Source organism: Lagenorhynchus albirostris, chromosome 7 (assembly GCF_949774975.1).
Source record: "Lagenorhynchus albirostris chromosome 7, mLagAlb1.1, whole genome shotgun sequence".
Taxonomy (NCBI): Eukaryota; Metazoa; Chordata; class Mammalia; order Artiodactyla; family Delphinidae; genus Lagenorhynchus; species Lagenorhynchus albirostris.
In genome coordinates, this window is record NC_083101.1 from 74,501,849 (window position 1) to 74,525,152 (window position 23,304).

General features: G+C 38.6%; 1 non-coding gene across 1 annotated transcript; it reads left to right on the forward strand.

The window, feature by feature from the left end:
- The first annotated feature begins 22,931 nt into the window (after nt 1-22,931).
- Nucleotides 22,932-23,038, forward strand: LOC132524008 (U6 spliceosomal RNA). Its single transcript, XR_009541774.1, has one exon. It is a non-coding gene; the product is annotated as a U6 spliceosomal RNA (small nuclear RNA).
- Nucleotides 23,039-23,304: the final 266 nt, after the last annotated feature.

The window sequence follows — 23,304 nt, forward strand, 5'->3', positions numbered from 1 at the left end:
TTCTGTGGTGTGACTTGTCCTAATGAACCCTCAGTGATGTCTGGAGATCAGTGTTTTCACTTTTTAAGTCTTCCCAAATCTCTTAATACTCTGAGAATTTTAATAGAAAACAGTTAAAATCCATCACTCTGTATTTCTACTATCCATATTCCTCAGAGCACAGCTACATTTATATTCTATACAATACTCTTACTCAGAAATCTGTGGTGATTTTTTTCTATACTAAATATAGAGGCAACTGTAGAAACCTTGAAGGGATTAGATTTAACTCATCATTAAAATAGGTGTGCTAAGAGGGTTAATTCCAGCAGGCCTGGAATTGGTCTGATCTGTTTTTCTGAAACACATGCATGGCACTGACATCTGGTCAAGGCATGAAACGCAGTTTTTAATAGTGTGGTTTTGGAACAAGTTTTGGGGCCCATCTGTACCAGCCCATCAGCATTGTTTATTAATTAGAGCAAGATTGATGGTTTGCATGCAGTTTCAGTGAGACCCAGAGGACTCTGCCATTGGGTCTGGTCATATAGCAATAATGTACCTACGTACCCAACAGGAGTATAAGCCACACTTGAGACGCCATCTTGGGCTTTCTGGTTCTCAGGCTTTCCACGCACACATAATTTGTTCGTGATCTGAGAAGGAAGGCCCATCTGATATGGCCCTGCAGAGGAAGGAGAATAGAAGCCGACTTCCGGCTTCATCAAACCCTTTGCTATGAAGCAGTCCCTGGCTCCAATAAATATCCTTACTGCTATTCTAACACAATATGCTGTTGCTATTGTGTGTCCTTTTCTGAAACTAAACTGTAGGTTCAGAAGTATTATCATTTGGGGTCTTATGAGTCCACCATCTGCACAAGAGGCAAAATAAAGTACACCATCATTTTTTAGTTACACAATTTTATATGCTTATATTTATATTCCTGAAGTAATCCTATTTCTATTACTTTTATACATGAGCTCATCAGTTATGAAATATACCTATTGGAATCAAGCATAATACAAGAAAAAAATATCAGATAAAATAATATTGATGCAGCCCTGATGTGGACTGCAGCCCACTGCAATGGTGAATTTGGAAGCAAGTGATCTCACTTATATGAAAATTGTTACGTTGAGAAGAATCAGGATCAGTGGTCTAAGGGGAAATCCTTACAGGGAGAATGGTCCATGGTAATAGAAGAGGGTGACAAAAGATAAACACACAATTCTCCAACATAAGAGCGTGGTATACACAGAATTAGGCTCAAGTTCTGGAGCTACTACCATCCATACTTTTTATATGGCCTCAGGCCAAATAGTTCCGAGAATCTGATATAATCTGAGGAGAAGTGTTTATATTTTGCTCAACTTCAGTTAGCAATTTCAATTCCAGTATTAGGAATTATGAATCTTATTTTCTTTACTTCCATGGCACATATTACAAGCTGTAATTATCTTGATTACTTGTTTCACTTATTTACTATTGTTTTTTCCCACTAAAATGGAAGCTCTTTGACAGCAGAGAACTTCTGTATCATGCTTCCTAATGTATCCCTAGTGCCTAAAGCTTAACACAACCCAGACGATTAAAAAAAGTTAAAAATTTTTCATTTACTAGATGTTAACTATACTCTAGGCTTTGTTATAAGTGTTTTGCATATATTCATTAAATACATGCCACATCATATAATATAGCTACAGTCTAAAATATTACAGATGAGGAAAGCAAGGCACAGAGGGGTTAAGTAAATTGCTCAAGGCCACACAGCTAATAAATGGCAGAGCCACTTGAGCTCAGATAGCCTGACTCCAGAATCCAGGCTCTTGGAAACTCCTCAAAAGTGAACAGCTATGGGCTTCCCTGGTGGCGCAGTGGTTGAGAGTCCGCCTGCCGATGCAGGGGACGCTGGTTCGTGCCCCTGTCTGGGAAGATCCCACATACCGTGGAGCAGCTGGGCCCGTGAGCCATGGCCGCTGGGCCTGCGCGTCCGGAGCCTGTGCTCAACGGGAGAGGCCACAACAGTGAGAGGCCCGCGTACCGCAAAAAAAAAAAAAAAAAAAAAAAAGTGAACAGCTAAATATTCAGATCATCTTAGAAAATCACTTATTAATCATTGCTAAATAGTTCAGTGTTTAAATGAAGATTTTATTTTTCACCTTTCATCTAAGCTTTTTTCTTAAATTATTAGGAATATAAATATAAAGACCTAAATTCTATCACGGCAAGCAACTCCTTTCTAAAGGAAATCAGATCAAGAATCCCTTGTATCTTCAGAAGCATCGTAGTAGTTCCAATGTCACCTCTGAGAAGAATTTATTTGTGTCACACAAACAGAAGCAGGTGGCCCGATGCAGGTGTTGTCATGTTTGTGGAGCTTTAATGAGGATGTGAGAGTTAGTTGGGAAAGAGAATAGCAAAAATGAGGTGTTTCTTTCCCTCCATCTCCAGCTTATCTGAGGGTAAAAAGGGACACATCACAGCACTATGTAGGATGGAAGCAAACAACAAACTGTTTCTTCTAAGTTAAAAATTTCCATAACTGTGAGAGCCCCTACTGGTAGAGGCAAGCAGAGACTGGCAATGGGAAATATAAGAGGTAAAGTACTAATCCTAGAGAGAGGCCCAGAATGCCCCAGGAAGACGTGGATTTGTTTCTACTGTATTGGAAAGGCTTATTTTGCTCAGAGAGAATGGCATGTCTCTGTAATTTATTTTTCCAGTTCAATTTGATTTTAAATTTGAAATATAACTATTAAAAAAAAACCACTACCAATCATCCTTAACTACCCTACAGTATAGGTCATACCAGACCTATAATTGATTTTCTGCTTCTCAAATTCTTACACCAAAAGGCAAATTTATATGGAGTTGAGGAAAGGACTAAGCATATTCATATCACAAATAAGATTCTCTAGGAACAAAGTAAAGTGGGTTCCACTCACTTTTTGGTGACTTTATAGATTTTTTTTTTATTTTTGTAATAAGAATGAAACTATTTACCGTCAATGTCTTGGGAAAGAAAAGGAGAGGAAACTCTAAATAACTATGACTCTGTGAGTTTCTCCTTGTACTGCTCCAAAATATAAATGAAAAATAAAATATTTAACATGAAAATTAAAGACATATTTAGGGCCCCAAATTAGATATATAGTACAGTGAACAAGAAATGGAATAGAAACTCATAATGATCAGCAGGGATGGAGCCATGAGCCTGCTGAGCTCCAGGTCTGCAAGCAGACAAAAGTAACTATACATTTAATTCTTGCATTGCTGCACAGTAACAGGGAAAAACACAACACTTCTCTTTATATGAACTAGAGATAGAATCACTAATTGAACTGAGGGCTAGCGCAAGCTTCCCTCCTGAAGAAGAAGGCTGACTAAAAGTTCCAAGTGCTTTTAGAACTAAATGTGGTTGAAAACCACACACACACATACATGAACAGATACAAAGAATAACAGATACAAAGAATACAAAGAGCCAAGTTGCTTTCTGGTCCAGGGGCTGCATCTTCCTTAAGATTAAAATTGAAACACAATAGGAGCCTGAGCCATTAATATGAGACTGAGGGACTGGAAAACTAGTTGGATGCAAGTATCTGCCTGCTAGATAAGGGAAGAAAAAAGTTTAAAAAATACTCAGAACATGTAGAAAGATAGCCACAAACTTAACAATAAATGAGATAAATTTAGCCCAATAAAATGGAAATAATGGAAAACTCTCAGAAAAACCTTGACATAAAATAGGCTTAATGTCTTCAAATAAAGAATATGATCTATAAAAATTATAAAACTTGTAAGCTAAAAACAGGCAGATGTTAATGAAGAATAGAGAGAGATGAAAATTAGACCATTAGAAGTCCTACTATAAATATGGATATTTTTAAAATGTAATAAGGGAAATAAAATCTAGATACTATACATGAAGCAGTATAATATCACTTCAAGGTAGACTGAAAAGTTTAGTATGTATATTTTGAACCCAAAAGCAAATACTTAAATAATTAAGAATTATAACAAATGAGCCAAAAAGATAGGTAAAATGAAACTATAAATAATATTCAATTAATCCAAAGAAGGCAGTGAAAGAGAAAAAGGGAAACAAAAAATAGGTGAGACAAAGAGAAAACAAATAGCCAGTTGGTAGACTTACAAATTGACATTAAATGTAAATGGTCTATTGATGGACATTTAGGTTGCCTAAATGTCCAATGACAGAGGAATGGATAAAGAAGATGTGGTACATACATACAATGCAATATTACTCAGCCATAAAAAAAGAACAAAATAATGCCATTTGCAGCAACATGGATGGACCTACAGATTGTCATACCGACTGAAGTAACACAGACAGAGAAAAACACATATCATATGATATCGCTTATATGTGAAATCTAAAAAAAATGGTACAAATGAACTTACATACAAAACAGAAATACAGTCTGTTTACAGATGTACAGATGCAGAGAACAAACTTATGGTTACCAGGGGGGAAAAGAGGGGAGGGATAAACTGGGAGATTTGGGATTGACATATACACACTGCTATATATTAATATAAAATACATAATAAATAAGGACCTACTGTATAGCACAGGGAACTCTGCTCAGTACTCTGTAATGACCTATATTGGAAAAGAATCCAAAAAAGAGTGTATATATGTATATTTATAACTGATTCATATTACTATACACCTGAAACTAAACAACACTGTAAATCAAGTATACTCCAATAACAATTTTTTAAAAATGTAAATGGTCTAAACACTTCAAGTAAGACAGAGACTGTCAGATTGAATAGAAAAACAAGACCAAGATTGGTGCCAACAGTAAGAATGCAAACAACAAGAATCTCAGAATAATTATACTCTGTGAAAGAAGCCATTCAAACCAGACTATATAATGTATAATAACATTTATATAAAATTTTGAAAAATACAAGCTAACCTATAGTGACAGTACATCAGTAGTTGTCAGGGTAGAAGGCAGGGAAATCCAGGAGGGGATGATTCCAGAGGGGCACAAGGAAATTCTAGGAAATTATATATGTCCATTTTCTTGACTGAGGTAAGGATTTCAGAGATCTTTGCAAATTGTATATTTTAAATATATGCAATTTACTTTTTATACATTTTGGCTCATTAAAACTGCTAATCAATCAATGAATGAATGAATGAACTGGCAGAGCAATATTTCTGTTAGGTGAAACAAAATTGAAAGCAAAATGCACTAGTAGCAATCTAGAGGGATATGACATAAAACTGGAGACAGAAATTCACAAAATAAATAAAACAACTATAGACTGGTAAGCATCTAACAATATTTTCTAAAATATATAAAGAATAAGCTGAATGAATTACTAGAAGAAATTGTTACCTCCACAAGTACAGTGGGATATTTAAAAATACACACCAGAAACTAATAGATCAATTATTAAGCTTAATCTAACAAATATATTTAGAGTCTATTTCTGAAAATAGATTATATAATAAATCACACAAAAAAATTTCAACTAAAATAAATACATTAATAGTTTTTAACTATAAATGCTAGTTAATAAGAAAACAACAAAAGATACTTCTAGAAAAGATAAAATGAACTTTTAGATCATTAAAATGTATTCTAATTCATGAGTTAAATATGAAAGTACAAGAAAATTTTTCAAATATTTTGGAATTAATTTTAAAAAGGAAGTCCACATTTCAAGATTCTACAATGCACCCAAATAAATTCTTGAAGAAAATATATAGCTCTAAATTTCTTTTTTTTAAAATATTGATAATAAATCCATTTAGCATTCAAATCAACTACCAGGAAAAAAAAAGTAAAATGTACAATTTAGTAAATTTAGAGGACAAGAAATAATAAAGATAAAAGCAAAAATTCAAGAAAATAAACACAATATTTTTTGTTTTTTTTTCCTGCCAAGACCTATAAAATGTGCAAACCTCTGGGAAGGTTTATCAAAGATAAAAGAAAAATGTAAAAATATATATTAGGAGTTAAAATGTTAGAAACATAGTTATAGTTAAAAGATATTAATACTACTACTACAAAATATTAGATCAAAAAATAAATTTAAAAGTTGATAATTTATGATTAAAATATAGATTATTTAAATCTCTTAAAACCTGATTTTTAAAAAACACAAAGAAAGAACGAAGTGAAAGTCTGTAATAGCTCTTAACACAGTAGGCCCAAAATAGTTTTTTAGAAATAGGTCATCTTTATTCAAAAATAGAAAAATAAGAAATACATCATGAATTATAGCACAAAGAAGCAAAACTAAATAGTCATCTCAGTAGGTGCAGAAAAAAAACTGCTGACATCAAATTCTTGTATTATTTAAAAATACATAACTAGGAGTAGGGGAAGATGGCGGAAGAGTAAGACGCGGAGATCACCTTCCTCCCCACAGATACATCAGAAATACATCTACACGTGGAACAACTCCTACAGGACACCTACTGAACGCTGGCAGAAGACCTCAGACCTCCCAAAAGGCAAGAAACCCCCCACGTACCTGGGTAGGGCAAAAGAAAAAAGAAACAACAGAGACAAAAGAATAGGGATGGGACCTGCACCAGTGGGAGGGAGCTGTGAAGGAGGAAAGGTTTCCACACACTAGGAAGGCCCTTCGCGGGCAGAGGCTGCGGGTGGCAGAGTGGGAGGAGCTTCGGGGCCACGGAGGACACGGCAGCAACAGGGGTGCGGAGGGCAAAGCGGGGAGATTCCTGCACAGAGGATCGCTGCTGACCAGTACTCACCAGCACGAGAGGCTTGTCTGCTCATCCACCGGGGCGGGCGGGGCTGGGAGATGAGGCTCGGGCTTCGGTGGGAGCGCTGGGAGAGGACTGGGGTTGGCGGAGTGAACACAGCCTGCAGGGGGTAGTGTGCCACGGCTAGCCGGGAGGGAGTCCGGGAAAAAGTCTGGACCTGCCGAAGAGGCAACAGACTTTTTCTTCCCTCTCTGTTTCCTGGTGCACAAGGAGAAGGGATTACGAGCGCTGCTTAACGGAGCTCCAGAGACGGGCGCCAGCGGACCCTAGAGACGGGCATGAGACGCTAACGCTGCTGCTGCCGCCACCAGGAAGCCTGTGTGCGAGCACAGGTCACTCTCCACACCTCCCGTTCGGGAGCCTGTGCCGCCCGGCACTGCCAGGGTCCCATGATCCAGGGACAACTTCCCCAGGAGAACGCACAGTGCGCCTCAGGCTGGTGCAACGTCAGGCTGGCCTCTGCCGCCGCAGGCTCACTCCGCCTCCGTACGCCTCCCTCTGCCCGGCCTGAGTGAGCTGCAGCCCCCGAATCAGCGGCTCCTTTAACCCCGTCCTGTCTGAGAGAAGAATAGATGCCGTCCCGCGACCTACATGCAGAGGCGGGGCCCAATCCAAAGCTGAACCCCGGGAGCTGTGCAAAAAAGAAGACAAAAGGGAAATCTCTCCCAGCAGCCTCAGGAGCAGCGGATTAAATATCCACAATCAATTTGATGTACCCTGCATCTGTGGAATACCTGAATAGACAACAAACCATCCCAAATTGAGGAGGTGGTCTTTGAGAGCAAGATTTATTATTTTTTGCCCTTTTCCTCTTTTTGTGAGTGTGTATGTGTATGCTTCTGTGTGAGATTTTGTCTGTATAGCTTTGCTTTCACCATTTGTCCTAGGGTTCTATCCATCCGTTTTTTTTCTTCTCTTACTTTAAAAAAAACTTTTTTTCTTAATAATTATTTCTTTATTTTAATAACTTTATTTTATTTTGCCTTACTTTATTTTATTTTCTTTTATTCTCTTTCTTTCCTTCTTTCTTTCTTTCTACTTTTTCTCCCTTTTATTCTGAGCCGTGTGGATGAAAGGCTCTTGGTGCTGCAACCAGGAGTCAGTGCTGTGCCTCTGAGGTGGGAGAGCCAACTTCAGGACACTGGTCCACAAGAGACCTCCCAGCTCCACGTAATGTCAAATGGTGAAACTCTCCCAAAGATCTCCATCTCAACACCAAGACCCAGCTTCACTCAACGACCAGCAAGCTACAGTGCTGGACACCCTATGCCAAACACCTAGCAAGACAGGAACACAACCCCACCCATTAGCAGAGAGGCTGCCTAAAATCATAATAAGTCCACAGACACCCCAAAACACACCACCAGACGTGGACCTGCCCACCAGAAAGACAAGATCCAGCCTCATCCACTAGAACACAGGCACTAGTCCCCTCCACCAGGAAGGCTACACAACCCACTGAACCAACCTTAGCCACTGGGGAAAGACACCAAAAACAACGGCAATTACGAACCTGCAGCTTGCAAAAAGGAGACCCCAAACACAGTAAGATAAGCAAAATGAGAAGACAAAAAAACACACAGCAGATGAAGGAGCAAGATAAAAACCCACCAGACCTAACAAATGAAGATGAAATAGGCAGTCTACCCGAAAAAGAATTCAGAATAATGATAGTAAAGATGATCCAAAATCTTGGAAATAGAATAGAGAAAATGCAGGAAACATTTAACAAGGACCAAGAAGAACTAAAGATGAAACAAACAACGATAAACAACACAATAAATGAAATTAAAAATACTCTAGATGGGATCAATAGCAGAATAACTGAGGCAGAAGAACGGATAAGTGACCTGGAAGATAAAATAGTGGAAATAATAACTGCAGAGCAGAATAAAGAAAAAAGAATGAAAAGAACTGAGGACAGTCTCAGAGACCTCTGGGACAACATTAAATGCACCAACATTCAAATTATAGAGGTTCCAGAAGAAGAAGAGAAATAGAAAGGGACTGAGAAAATATTTGAAGAGATTATAGTTGAAAACTTCCCTAATATGGGAAAGGAAATAGTTAATCAAGTCCAGGAAGCACAGAGAGTCCCATACAGGATAAATCCAAGGAGAAACACACCAAGACACATATTAATCAAACTATCAAAAATTAAATACAAAGAAAACATATTAAAAGCAGCAAGGGGAAAACAACAAATAACACACAAGGGAATCCCCATAAGGTTAAGAGCTGAACTTTCAGCAGAAACTCTGCAAGCCAGAAGGGAGTGGCAGGACATACTGAGAGTGATGAAGGAGAAAAACCTACGACCAAGATTACTCTACCCAGCAAGGATCTCATTCAGATTTGATGGAGAAATTAAAACCTATACAAACAAGCAAAAGCTGAGAGAGTTCAGCACCACCAAACCAGCTTTACAATAAATGCTAAAGGAACTTCTCTAGGCAAGAAACACAAGAGAAGGAAAAGACCTATAATAAGAGACCCAAAACAATTAAGAAAATGGGAATAGAAACATACATATTGATAATTACCTTAAATGTAAATGGATTAAATGCTCCCATCAAAAGACACAGACTGGTTGAATGGATACAAAAACAAGACCCATATATATTCTGTCTACAAGAGACCCACTTCAGACCTCAAGACACATACAGACTGAAAGTGAGGGGATGGAAAAAGATATTCCATGCAAATGGAAATCAAAAGAAAGCTGGAGTAGCAATTCTCATATCAGACAAAATAGACTTTAAAATAAAGACTATTAAAAGAGACAAAGAAGGACACTACATAATGATCAAGGGATCGATCCAAGAAGAAGATATAACAATTGTAAATATTTATGCACCCAACATAGGAGCACCTCAATACATAAGGCAAATACTAACAGCCATAAAAGGGGAAATTTACAGTAACACATTCATAGTAGGGGACTTTAACACCCCACTTTCACCAATGGACAGATCATTCAGAATGAAAATAAATAAGGAAACACAAGCTCTAAAGGATACATTAAACAAGATGGACTTAATTGATATTTATGGGACACTCCTTCCAAAAACAATAGAATACACATTTTTCTCAGGTGCTCATGGAACATTCTCCAGGACAGATCATATCTAGGGTCACAAATGAAGCCTTGGTAAATTTAAGAAAACTGAAATTGTATCAAGTATCTTTTCCGACCACAATGCTATGAGACTAGATATCAATTACAGGAAAAGATCTGTAAAAAATACAAACACATGGAGGCTAAACAATACACTATTTAATTACCAAGTGATCACTGAAGAAATCAAAGGAGAAATCAAAAAATACCTAGGAACAAATGACAATGGAGACACGATGATTCAAAACCTATGGGATGCAGCAAAAGCAATTCTAAGAGGGAAGTTTATAGCAATACAATCCTACCTTAAGAAACAGGAAACATCTTGAATAAACAACCTAACCTTGCACCTCAAGCAATTAGAGAAAGAAAAACAAAAACCCCCAAAGATAGCAGAAGAAAAGAAATCATAAAGATCAGATCAGAAATAAAAGAAATGAAGGAAATGATAGCAAAGATTAATAAAACTAAAAGCTAGTTCTTTGAGAAGATAAACAAAATAGATAAACCATTAGCCAGACTCATCAAGAAAAAAAGGGAGAAGACTCAAATCAATAGAATTAGAAATGAAAAAGGAGAAGTTAAAACTGACACTGCAGAAATACAAAAGACCATGAGAGATTCCTACAAGCAACTCTATGCCAATAAAGTGGACGACCTGGAAGAAGTGGACAAATTCTTAGAAATGCACAACCTGCCAAGACTGAATCAGGAAGAAATAGAAAATATGAACAGACCAATCACAAGCACTGAAATTGAAACTGTGATTAAAAATCTTCCAACAAACAAAAGCCCAGGACCAGATGGCTTCACAGGTGAATTCTATCAAACATTTAGAGGAGAGATAACATCTATCCTTCTCAAGGTCTTCCAAAATATAGCAGAGGGAGGAACACTCCCAAACTCATTCTACAAGGCCACCATCACCCTGATACCAAAACCAGATAAGGATGTCACAAAGAAAGAAAACTACAGGCCAATATCACTAATGAACACAGATGCAAAAATCCTCAACAAAATACTAGCAAACAGAATCCAACAGCACATTAAAAGGATCATACACCATGATCAAGTGGGGTTTATTCCAGGAATGCAAGGATTCTTCAATATATGCAAATCAATCAATGTGATACACCATATTAACAGACTGAAGGAGAAAAACCACATGGTCATCTCAATAGATGCAGAGAAAGCTTTTGACAAAATTCAACACCTATTTATGATAAAAACTCTCCAGAAAGTAGGCACAGAGGGAACTTTCCTCAACATAATAAAGGCCATATATGACAAACCCACAGTCAACATCACCCTCAATGGTGAAAAACTGAAAGCATTTCCACTAAGATCAGGAACAAGACAAGGTTGCCCACTCTCACCACTCTTATTCAACATAGTTTTGGAAGTTTTAGCCACAGGAATCAGAGAAGAAAAGGAAATAAAAGGAATCCAAATTGGAAAAGAAGAAGTAAAGCTGTCACTGTTTGCAGATGACATGATACTATACATAGAGAATCCTAAATATGCTACCGGAAAACTACTAGAGCTAATCGATGAATTTGGTAAAGTAGCAGGATACAAAATTAATGCACAGAAATCTCTGGCATTCCTATACACTACTGATGAAAAATCTGAAAGTGAAATCAAGAAAACACTCCCATTTACCATTGCAGGAAAAAGAATAAAATATCTAGGAATAAACCTACCTAAGGAGACAAAAGACCTGTATGCAGAAAATTATAAAACACTGATGAAAGAAATTAAAGATGATACAAATAGATGGAGAGATATACCATGTTCTTGGATTGGAAGAATCATTGTGAAAATGACTCTACTACCCAAAGCAATCTACAGTTTCAGTGCAATCCCTATCAAACTACCACTGGCATTTTTCACAAAACTAGAACAAAAAATTTCACAATTTGTATGGAAACACAAAAGACCCCGAATAGCCAAAGCAATCTTGAGAACGAAAAACAGAGCTGGAGGAATCAGGCTCCCTGACTTCAGACTATACTACAAAGCTACAGTAATCAAGACAGTATGGTACTGGCACAAAAACAGAAATATAGATCAATGGAACAGGATAGAAAGCCCAGAGATAAACCCACGCACATATGGTCACCTTATCTTTGATAAAGGAGGCAGGAATATACAGTGGAGAAAGCACAGCTTCTTCAGTAAGTGGTGCTGGGAAAACTGGACAGGTACATGTAAAAGTATGAGATTAGATCACTCCCTAACACCATACACAAAAATAAGCTCAAAATCGATTAAAGACCTAAATGTATGGCTTCCCTGGTGGCACAGTGGTTGAGAGTCCACCTGCCGATGCAGCGGACATGGGTTTGTGCCCCAGTCCAGGAAGATCCCACATGCCGCGGAGCGGCTGGACCCGTGAGCCATGGCCGCTGAACCTGCGCGTCCGGAGCCTGCGCTCCGCAACAGAAGAGGCCACAACAGTGAGAGGCCCGTGTACTGCAAAAAAAAAAAAAAAACTAAATGTAAGGCCAGAAACTATCAAACTCTTAGAGGAAAACATAGGCAGAACACTCTATGACATAAATCACAGCAAGATTCTTTTTGACCCACCTCCTAGAGAAATGGAAATAAAAACAAAAATAAACAAATCGGACCTAATGAAACTTCAAAGCTTTTGCACAGCAAAGGAAACCATAAACAAGACCAAAAGACAACCCTCAGAATGGGAGAAAATATTTGCAAATGAAGCAACTGACAAAGGATTAATCTCCAAAATTTACAAGCAGCTCATGCAGCTCAATAACATAAAAACAAACAACCCAATCCAAAAATGGGCAGAAGACCTAAATAGACATTTCTCCAAGGAAGATATACAGACTGCCAACAAACACATGAAAGAATGCTCAACATCATTAATCATTAGAGAAATGCAAATCAAAACTACAATGAGATATCATCTCACACCAGTCAGAATGGCCATCATCAAAAAATCTAGAAACAATAAATGCTAGAGAGGGTGTGGAGAAAAGGGAACACTCTTGCACTGCTGGTGGGAATGTGAATTGGTTCAGCCACTATGGAGAACAGTATGGAGGTTCCTTAAAAAACTACAAATAGAACTACCATCTGACCCAGCAATCCCACTACTGGGCATATACCCTGAGAAAACCATAATTCAAAAAGAGTCATGTACCAAAATGTTCATTGCAGCTCTATTTACAATAGCCAGAAGATGGAAACAACCTAAGTGTCCACCATCGGATGAATGGATAAAGAAGATGTGGCACATATATACAATGGAATATTACTCAGCCATAAAAAGAAACGAAATTGAGCTATTTGTAATGAGGTGGATGGACCTAGCGTCTGTCATACAGAGTGAAGTAAGTCAGAAAGAGAAAGACAAATACCGTATGCTAACACATATATATAGAAGTTAAGAAAAAAAATGTCATGAAGAACCTAGGGGTAAGACAGGAATAAAGACACAGACCTACTGGAGAACGGACTTGAGGATATGGGAAGGGGGAAGGGTAAGCTGTGACAAAGCGAGAGAGTGGCATGGACATATATACACTACCAAACGTAAAATAGATAGCTAGTGGGAAGCAGCCGCATAGCACAGGGAGATCAGCTCGGTGCTTTGTGACCACCTAGAGGGGTGGGATAGGGAGGGTGGGAGGGAGGGAGATGCAAGAGGGAAGAGATATGGGAACATATGTATATGTATAACTGATTCACTTTGTTATAAAGCAGAAACTAACACACCATTGTAAAGCAATTATACTCCAATAAAGATGAAAAAAATACTTAAATTTCTTAGTAAATTAGTCTTGGAATGAACTGTTCTTAAATTTACAAATGGTCGCAGTCAAAGAGAGCAAAAAGTAACCACATGTTACACGATAAAATGTACAACTTCTCCCATGAACAGTAAGTTAAGGCAAGGATACCTGTTTTCCCCAGCAGTATCAACATTGTATTAGTTTCCAGACAATAAAAAAGGCCCCCGCAAAAAAAAAAAAAAAAAAAAAAAGACATAAAGATTGAGAGGGAAAATAGAAAAACACTGTCATTATTTGTATATGGAAAAATACATATCCATTAATAATTCCAAGAAAATTTATAGGAAAAAAATAGAAAATAGTTCTATAAATTTCTAAATTTAACATCAATACAGAAATATCAGTAGTGTTGAATATCCCCAATAACCAAATTTTAAAAATCAGTATAAACATTTTAAATTAAAATAACTCTCCAAAATTCAAAGAAAAAGAGATTCTTTTTTAAAAATAGGAGAAAAATAAATATAAGTACAGAGCCAGGATCATAAACCTATGACTAATAGAGGTGACAGAAAGAGAAAGCAAAGAGAAGGGAAGGAAGCAAGTTACCAAAAATGAAAATGGAAAGTTTCCCAGAACTAAAGAGAAAGAGTTTCCAAATAGAATAGCACCATTGATTGTCCAGGATAATGACCATATGAAAACACACAATCTTCATATTATTGAAACTGGACATTATGAGAAATTTTATAAGCTTCTGGGGCAGAGGCGTGAGGGATAGCAGGCAGAGGCTGGGTTTCACATGTAAAGGATCAAGAATCATAAAAAAGAAAAAATGAATCAAGAATCAGAATATCAGAGTTCTTAGACTTTTTAACAACAAACAACCAATAATAAACAAAATGAAAGCTTAAAGACAGTATATAGATACCTTACACATTTTCCAAGGTAAAAATGTTTCTGATCTTGACTTTTGTACCCGGCAAGCTATCAGTCAAGTCTAAGGTTAGCTACTGGAGGGTGTGCTCAAACACAATACAATAGTCAATCAAAAATCAGTGTAAATATTCCAGGCAGAAAGTGCTTTCATAAAGGGAATCTGAAGATTACACAGCCAATGGTGATGCTAGCGAAGTGGGTTTCAGAGAAAGAGCTGAATTCCTTCCCAGTTGCCTGCAGCCCCCCGCCCCCCGCCAGGGCTATTCTCAAGAGCTTGCAGTTCGTCTAGGTCTGCATGTAACTGCCACTAGAGAATAACGTCTTTTCCTCTGCCTTCCAAAAATCTCGTGCAAGTACTTGTCTTTGGGAGGCTCTAACTCAAAATTCTATGAGAAAAAGAATTATGGAAAAAGGAGTTTCAAACTCCTTCCATGCAATGCAGAGAATATTTAAAAAAAAAAAAAAAAAAGGATGACGGTGATGCTACGTGCACAACAGGCAATCTTTCACAGGAACAGCAAGATGTGGGACGCAGAAACAGGCCAACCAGAGAGAAAGGAAAGAGGTTCCCAGGATGATAGTGAAGAGAAATCTAGGAGGATGGCAAAATACCAGGTCCTGTACAGGTCAAAGCAAGAGGGCCAAAGAATCCAGGAATGATATTACCAAGAGAAAAAGAAATGGGAACCTAATGATGAAGCTGCGAGCCATACTGACACAATCCTAATCATGAAAACTAAAAATCAGTATTCAATTATGTATGACCAAAATTGTTAATAATTCAACTGTCCAAAAAAAGGGATCTTGATAAATTTTGTCATATTCAAAGAATGAAATGCTATCCAGAAATCAGCGGATTAACTAGAGATATGTGTATTGACATCTGCTGTTTGTGGTTACATACATATTAGTTAAAAAGTAAATAATACGCTAATCCCAAACTCCCAATCCCTCTCTCCCCACCCTACCCGCCTTGGCAACCACAAGTCCGTTCTCTATGTCTGTGAGTCTGTTTCTGTTTCATGGATGAATCACTTTGCTCTACAGCAGAAATTAATACAACATTGTAAATCAAATATACTTCAATAAATTTTTTTAAAAGTAAATGATATAGATTGTATATTCACAAAATTTATGACGGTGGTTGAATAGAAGGAAACAAGGAAGGAAGGAGGAAAGGTAATAATGATTTATAATGGGAATATAGGGGAATTTAATCTATCTGCGGTTACATATTATTTTTAATGATCTGAAACCAGTATTACTAACAATGTGCTCATCTTGGGTAGTGAGTACATGGCATTTGATGCAGTGTCCTTGTATCTTCTGTGTTATTTTCTCAATCCAAAAAAGATTTCAAAAAGCAATTTGCCTATCCAGCTCCTGGATAGCCACAGAAGCCATGTCTTCAGTAGAGAATTCAAGAGGAATGTGGTCTATAATTTTGTGATTAAGCAATCTGGATCAGTTTTTCCATTTCAGAAACTTCTGAACTAAAGTCTCATAGTGATAAGTGCAGTAAGCATCACTACTGGCTATTAATAGATCAGCCTCCTATAGGGCATATCCTCCCATTAAGAACGCTTTGCTCTGCTACCATCAGACCAAGATACTGACAATAGTAACAAACCTTTCTATACATTTGCCAAGAACTTGCAAGGTCAACTTTTATTGGGTGTTTAATGTGCCAGTAAGTGTTAGTTGCCTCCACATATATTGTCTCGCATGACCCCTCAGAGCCCTAATTGCACAATATGAGAGAAGAAATGCAAAGTTTAAAATAGGCAAACCTGAGCCTGAAACTTTGCTCCATCCTTTACACTCTATGTGACCTTGAAGCTACAAAATACCTGAGCCAGTTTTCTCACATGTAAAATGTAAGGGTTAAAGGTCAAATAAGATGACATCTATAAAGAGCCAAACATGGACCTGAGGAAGCCCTCAGTGAATGTTACCTCCCTCATTTCACAGAAGAAAGGACCAAAATTCTGAGGGGTTCAGGGATGTGACTCTGATCACACAAAAATGATAGAATCAAGGAGGCGTGGCAGTAAAGAGCATGGACTCTGGAGCCAGGCTGGCAGGGTTCAAATCCCAGCTCAGCCACTTACCAGCTATGTAACCTTAGGCAAGTTGTTTAATCTCTCCGTGCCTTAGTTTCCACGTATGTAAAATAAGAACGGTAAGGGCAACTATTTCACAGGGTTGTTATGAAGATTAAGTAAACAAGTACTTCAAACAGAACCTGGCATATAATAAATACTATGTAATTTAATAATAAGTAACAAATAAGTCAATAACCCAATATATGGAAATTCATACTCCATGGAAGGAAGTGTAGAGCAGCTTCTCACACTGAACTATAGCTGCCTCCACCAGCAGGGGTGGTAATATGTGGATACTATGTTTTGAAGGGTGGTTTGCTTCTGTTTTTGTCAAGTTTTAGGGGGAAGAGTGGTGCCTAAAAGAAAGAGGAGTAAAGATAAAGGTGAAGTTTGTCATTAACACCATTAATTCTTACCCATGGGTTATGCATGTTTCATCTCTGTTGTATTTTTTTCCAAGTTGCAGCTAAGGCAATCAGCAAGTTTATGAGAGCTAAATCTTGAGATTCACCTACAGTAATAGGCTCACATGCTTGCAATGAAATATGGACAAGTCTCTGCTCTTCTGTGACATGCCCATTTCTTCCTTTGACCAGCAGCCATGAGGGACTAGCTGGTACCACTTCCCCATTATCCTCTTCCTGAAGGCCATGCATAACTCACTTAATTGCTTCACACTACAGTACACTGCTATTTAGAACCAGTCTGTTTCTTTCCATTGTAACAGCATGGAAATAAATAAGCAATTTTCATACATTAGGAAACATAAGCATGCCAGAGTCTAATTTATACTTATGTGATTAATAAACCAGGGCACTTAGATGAAGTAAACTGTACCATACGAACACTATTGCATTAGAGCAGTCGTTCGGATATGAGATATCACCCACAGTTGTCTCACTGCTGGGCTCAGTAAACAGCCCCAACATGGAAACGCATGGAACTTCCTCAGGGCAAAAACTCTCCTTCGGGATGAAAAATGAAGGCTAAGAAATGGAGAGCCAAATTTCTTGCTTTTGTAAGTGGTATTGGCTTTGTGTGAGCTATGAGCAGGCTGCAGGACTCTGCGCAAATATATTTTCTGCGCCTTGTTTATTAATGGACAGAAAAGCTAGCCTGAAAATGAAATTGATTTTATTCACTTAGGATTTTATACTCCATTGCACAACCACAACCCAGCAAATTCTTCATTAAGAGAGATAATTACTTTAATGAAGATTAAATATAATTTAAAATTCACATTTATCTTTATCTACCTAACGCAGGTCAGAATTAGCCTAAAATGGTTAGAGAAGTGGGAAGGAATGGATTTCTCCAAAAAGCCTCCATCTGTTTATGCGGAGATGGGTCTGATCTGACTGTCATCCTGCCTTTCTTTCTCTTTCTCCTCTTCCTCTCCTTTTGTCCATTAGTGTCTCCCACATCAAGCCCAAATGAAACCTTCTGCTTCTGAATAACCGTCATTTGGGGATGTTTGGCAGAGACAGCAGGATAGCAGCAATTTATACCCAGGATGCTCAATGATCTTTGAAAAGCTGTATCTATGTTGGGCATATGGGGGAAAAACATTAAGATCAAAGAAACTGTGACAGGTTGGTTTTAGAAATATCCTCCTTCCTTGAGACAGAGAGTGTCTACTCCACCTGTCAAAGATAGGAAGCCACGGATAATATTAAACTGATTGGTATTACTCATCGTTTCATGTGGTGTTAGAATTATTCCTCATGAATGGCATTTGAGCACTGCTGTGGAAAGAGCTCAGGAGACAGAAAAACAAGAGCTTAACTTCTAGCTTCTCCTCTTAGCAAAGGTATGACCTTAAAAACATTTCTTAACATCTCAGAGTCTGGGCTCCTTATGTGTAAAATGGAACTAATAATGCCCATCTTAAGTTCAGAGCTTTAGAGTACCTGACATTGAGTAGGTACTCATAAATGCAATATACTTCCATGCTGAATCATGAGTTGTCATCTGAAAGCTCCAGAACACTATAGCAATGGCCCAATTAACCATAGGCGACAGCAACACTTGATACTGCAGAAGTGACCAGTGAGTTTTGCCCTAGGCTCTTGCTGAAGGAGGGGGAAAGGGAAGCACGGCCTCCTCAAACCCTCTAGCACAGATAGGCACAGGCCTGAGTGTTCCAACATTCAATTTCCAGGGAGGAAAACTAAGTCTGGCTTAGTAGGAAGGTACAACGGACTCCCAGAGGCAATATTTCAAATAATAGCTCTCATTTACTAAATATCAATGGGATGTGACACATTATATACAGTACCTTATTAGCATGACTGTATAATTTATCATCTAAATCAGGACACTTTCAGAGTGAAAGGGAATGCTATGCATAATTACATCAAGACAACAGGTATAGTCCTGGATGGTCTTGGGCAAACTGAATCTATGGTTCCCCCATGTTTAATCAGTGCAATCACTCTATGAGATATAAAATACTCCCTATTCTACAGGAGGAGAGGATGATCCCGAGGGATTAAACGTGACAAGTCCAAGGACATACAAACTAGCAAGTGGCAGACTCAGGGTTGAACCTCAGTCTATAAGATGCAAGAGGTTCTTCCCTCCTTGAAACCCCTTAGTCATGATACCAGCTGCCAAACAACAGCATTAATTTTGTTTTGAAAGCCTGCCTTTATTGAGTGAATAACATATTTCAAGCTCTGGGTCATGACTTCCAAATGCTATCATGAAAGAGGGCAAAAAAATGGGTGAAATGAAAGCAAAATTAGGCCAGTAAAGGCAGTCACATCCTAATGAGAATCTGGCTCTTTATGAAGGCTCAGTGCAGCCTGAATATCAAAGGTCTGAGTTAATGCTTATTCAAGCACGGGGAATGACAGTCAATAGGGCCAGACATCAATAAGCCTCCTTCCCATGTGCTGGTCTATATTCTCATGCACCCAATGAACTCGTAGATCTAGGTCAATCCACTGCTGATTTTTTTTTTTTTTTTTTTTTTGCGGTATGCGGGCCTCTCACTGTTGTGGCCTCTCCCGTTGCGGAGCACAGGCTCCGGATGCGCAGGCTCAGCAGCCATGGATCACGGGCCCAGCCGCTCAGCGGCATGTGGGATCTTCCCGGACCGGGGCACGAACCCGTGTCCCCTGCATCGGCAGGCGGACTCTCAACCACTGCGCCACCAGGGAAGCCCTGACTGCTGATTTTTAATGATCTGCAATCTCAAATAAATTTGCTTCACTTCTGTAACATGCTACGATCTATTCTTTCCCCCAGAGCTTAATAGGCATAAAAATGCTGAGAGACGATCAACAGTCCTCTCCATGATGTTTCAATAGGTGAAATAGATGGGGGTCATATAATCTCATCCTTTACCCCTTTCGCCAAACAGCGAATCACTATTTGAGTTTTACTAGTCTCTTTACGCAACAGGAGCAGGGCCAGTCTGGCCTCTATCAAAAGTGAGGCACACCGACAGAGACAAGAGAATTTATATTCTGGAAGAGAACAAACAGCTCAAATTAGTCATAGATTCCAAGCATTCTCAGTCACCACTCCCTAATGAAAAACCACCTTCAGTGTGAGACCAAGTGTGACGTGACCAGATAGCTCAGTGATCCTGTAAAAGATCCCACTTGAGACATAAACCAAAATTCAACCCTGCTTTTCTGACAGTGTGTGGTCTTACTATTTAAATCACCCAAACACCCTGACCTTCAGATTCCTCAACTGTAAAATGTTGCTTCTCAAACTCTATCTGTAGAGCCTGTTAAAACACATTCCTGGGGCCTGAGCTTGGAGATTCTGTTTTATTAGGTGCGGTGTGGAGCCACAGGATTTGCATTGCTAGTTTCCAAGTCATGATGATGATGATGATGTCCATGGACCACACTTTGAATAGTAATAAACTGTCTCAGTAATGCCAACTTCCCAATTTGTGTAAAGATCTGAAGAGATGTAGGGATCCTTAGCAGAGCTGCTGACTCACGATGCCTCTCACTCAACATGTATTCTTTGAAGAGAGGCAGAACAAAAGTCCAAGAATATTAGTAGGAAGAAAACACGCGGACATTTAACCATTTCTAATGTATCAGGTACAAGATTTAATGACATTCCAATCCCCCTTGTTATAATACATTCTCTGTGGCAATTAAAATGGGGTCCCAGTCTCAAATTGTGAATGTACCCAAAGGCTTCCCAGTTCTCCGGGTTTTGCGTCTTTAATCACAAAACACAATTTTTTGCTCACAAGTTCCTTGCAGCCTCTTTAGGTTCAGCTGCATCACCATGGCATCCAAACTCCATTTAAAATCATCTTGAGTACTACTTAAAAAATAAAACATAAATCTTCCCCTTAGAATAGTTTTCAGGAAATAGATGAACTGATACTTACTTTGCTGAAACCAGGAATCCCCTCTTATACTAACTGTCAATCCTCTGACCAGCTAGAGTCCTTCAGTTTGTCCTTGTCTAATGCACCTCAGTGATCGGGGAACTCGCTCCCCCCCAACTTTCATTCCAGTTTTCTCTCTTCACAACGTTATTTAATCTCTCGGTTGCAGCTTCTTAGGATTAGCTACAGCATCTATTAATAGTTTTACTTTTTGTTTACAGCTCCAAGGGGAGAAAAATGGCTCATTCCTTTTCTCCGATCTAGAAAATACGTCTTATGGCAGCAGGAGGAAGATGTACAGGCCCCATGAATAACTTGTTTCCACAATCATTCCACTGTAAAGATGTTAATGTGTTTCTATGCCAAATGGATCCATTTACTAGGCAGAACAAGTTGGATATAAACTCTTTCATTGCTTTCAGCACACTGATTATCTTCCTGTGTCACCTACTGTATAATGCAAAAATGTTAACAAAAGCACTAACTGAAGACATTACTGGGAATTAAAAAACAAAGAACCATCAGTTGTCACTAAATATGCCTTTCATGTTTCCAAATGAAATGCATTTGCGCACTCAAGAAATAGGATAGAAACGTGCAGGCCTGCCATTGTCAGATGCAAACATCTTCATTAGATTTTGATCCAGCTGCTGCAAGATATATAAAAAGGGCTATCAAATCTGGCAACTCAGTATTGGTTATTTTAGGAAAATTCAAAAAAACCATCCCTAAACCTGCACTGACTTTTTCAGACAACTTCCCTGGCAGGACAGTTGGTTTGGAAAGAGTAGCATTAAAAACCTCTGCCAAGCCTGCCCCTCGAAATGGTACCACAAAGGACGCATTGCCTGTGGCTGTTAAAGACAGGCCGCAACTGCAGAGTCGACCTGTGTTCCTGGACACTTGAGCTGCAAATCTCTGCCTCTCACCCCCCAAATCTCCTATTCCGACCTAACAGCATCTCCTTAAAAGCATATGAGTTAACGTGGCCGAACCCGGGTCTTTACAGACCAAAATGAAAAGATTAGTATGCGATGTCTCATAACATCCTTTCTCTGTTGTAAGAACTCTTCCTATGCATATTAGCAGTCAGCTCATTTCTAGCATGTTATTTGCCACAGACACTGGCTGTTTTAAAAGGAGAAAAAGTATAGTCAAAGGAGCAAGCAGGGAAGGGAAGAAGAAAGAAAAAAGAGGAGGGAGGAAAGGAAAAGAGAAGGGGAAAGAGAAAGAGTCAAGGTTCCAAGGATGGTGTATAGAGGAGGTTATAGAAAGCAAACCAGAAATGTCAAAATTACCTACAATTCTTCCTTTGAATTCTGTTGAAACAGAAGAGACCCTACAAAATCCTGAAGAACATACATATTAATCACAGCCCCTAGCATCTTGACTTGGGGACCTCTTCAGTCAGGCTCAAGTCTCTGGAGGCTTCTGATGGATACCAAAGAACTCACAGAAAACAGTCAGAGATGTCACTGTCATCCACAAACGGCTCTCTCCCTGCGAGGTCTTTACATCTCTCTACTTATGACAAAGAGAAACGCAAATTATGACCACTGTTATTCAACGTCAGTCAACAAGGAGGGCAGAACACGTGGACCACTAGCTAAATCTGCTTTAAAGATGTTTGGCTCTGCCTTTCACTTGTGCACTATATTATCTATTTTACAGTCAAAAGTAAATTGAAATGCTCAAAATATTGATGTAACATCACATCCATTATTTGAATTAGGTACAAGGGCTCATTGGGAGGATCAATTCATTATATTTATATTGTTATTAAAACTATTACCTAAATCTAAATGCTCTTGAGACCCACAATGTATTTCTCCTTGCATAGAACACCCCACTCCTTCAAAACACCACCTTTTCTGCGCTCACTTCCGCAGCACATATACTGAAATCAGAATGGTACAGAAAAGATTAACATGGCCCCCGCACAAGGATGACATGAAAATTCGTGAATCACTCCCTATCTTTTAAATTTAAAAAAATAGTAAACTTTATTGATTTTTAAAAAAGCATTTTTGAAGAGTGACCTCCTTTTCTGCAGTGCTCTAGCTGGCTATCAGCTTCCATCTTGCCAACTGTTTTAGTCAATGGAGTCAGATTGATAAGAGAAGCACAAGTTGAGGCCCATGCTTCCTCCACCCAGAGTGGGACTTGGAGTTGGGAACCTACTGCAGCCGGATGATCTTTCTAAAATGTGAATCTGTTCACGAGGCGCCTCTGTGTAACACCATTCA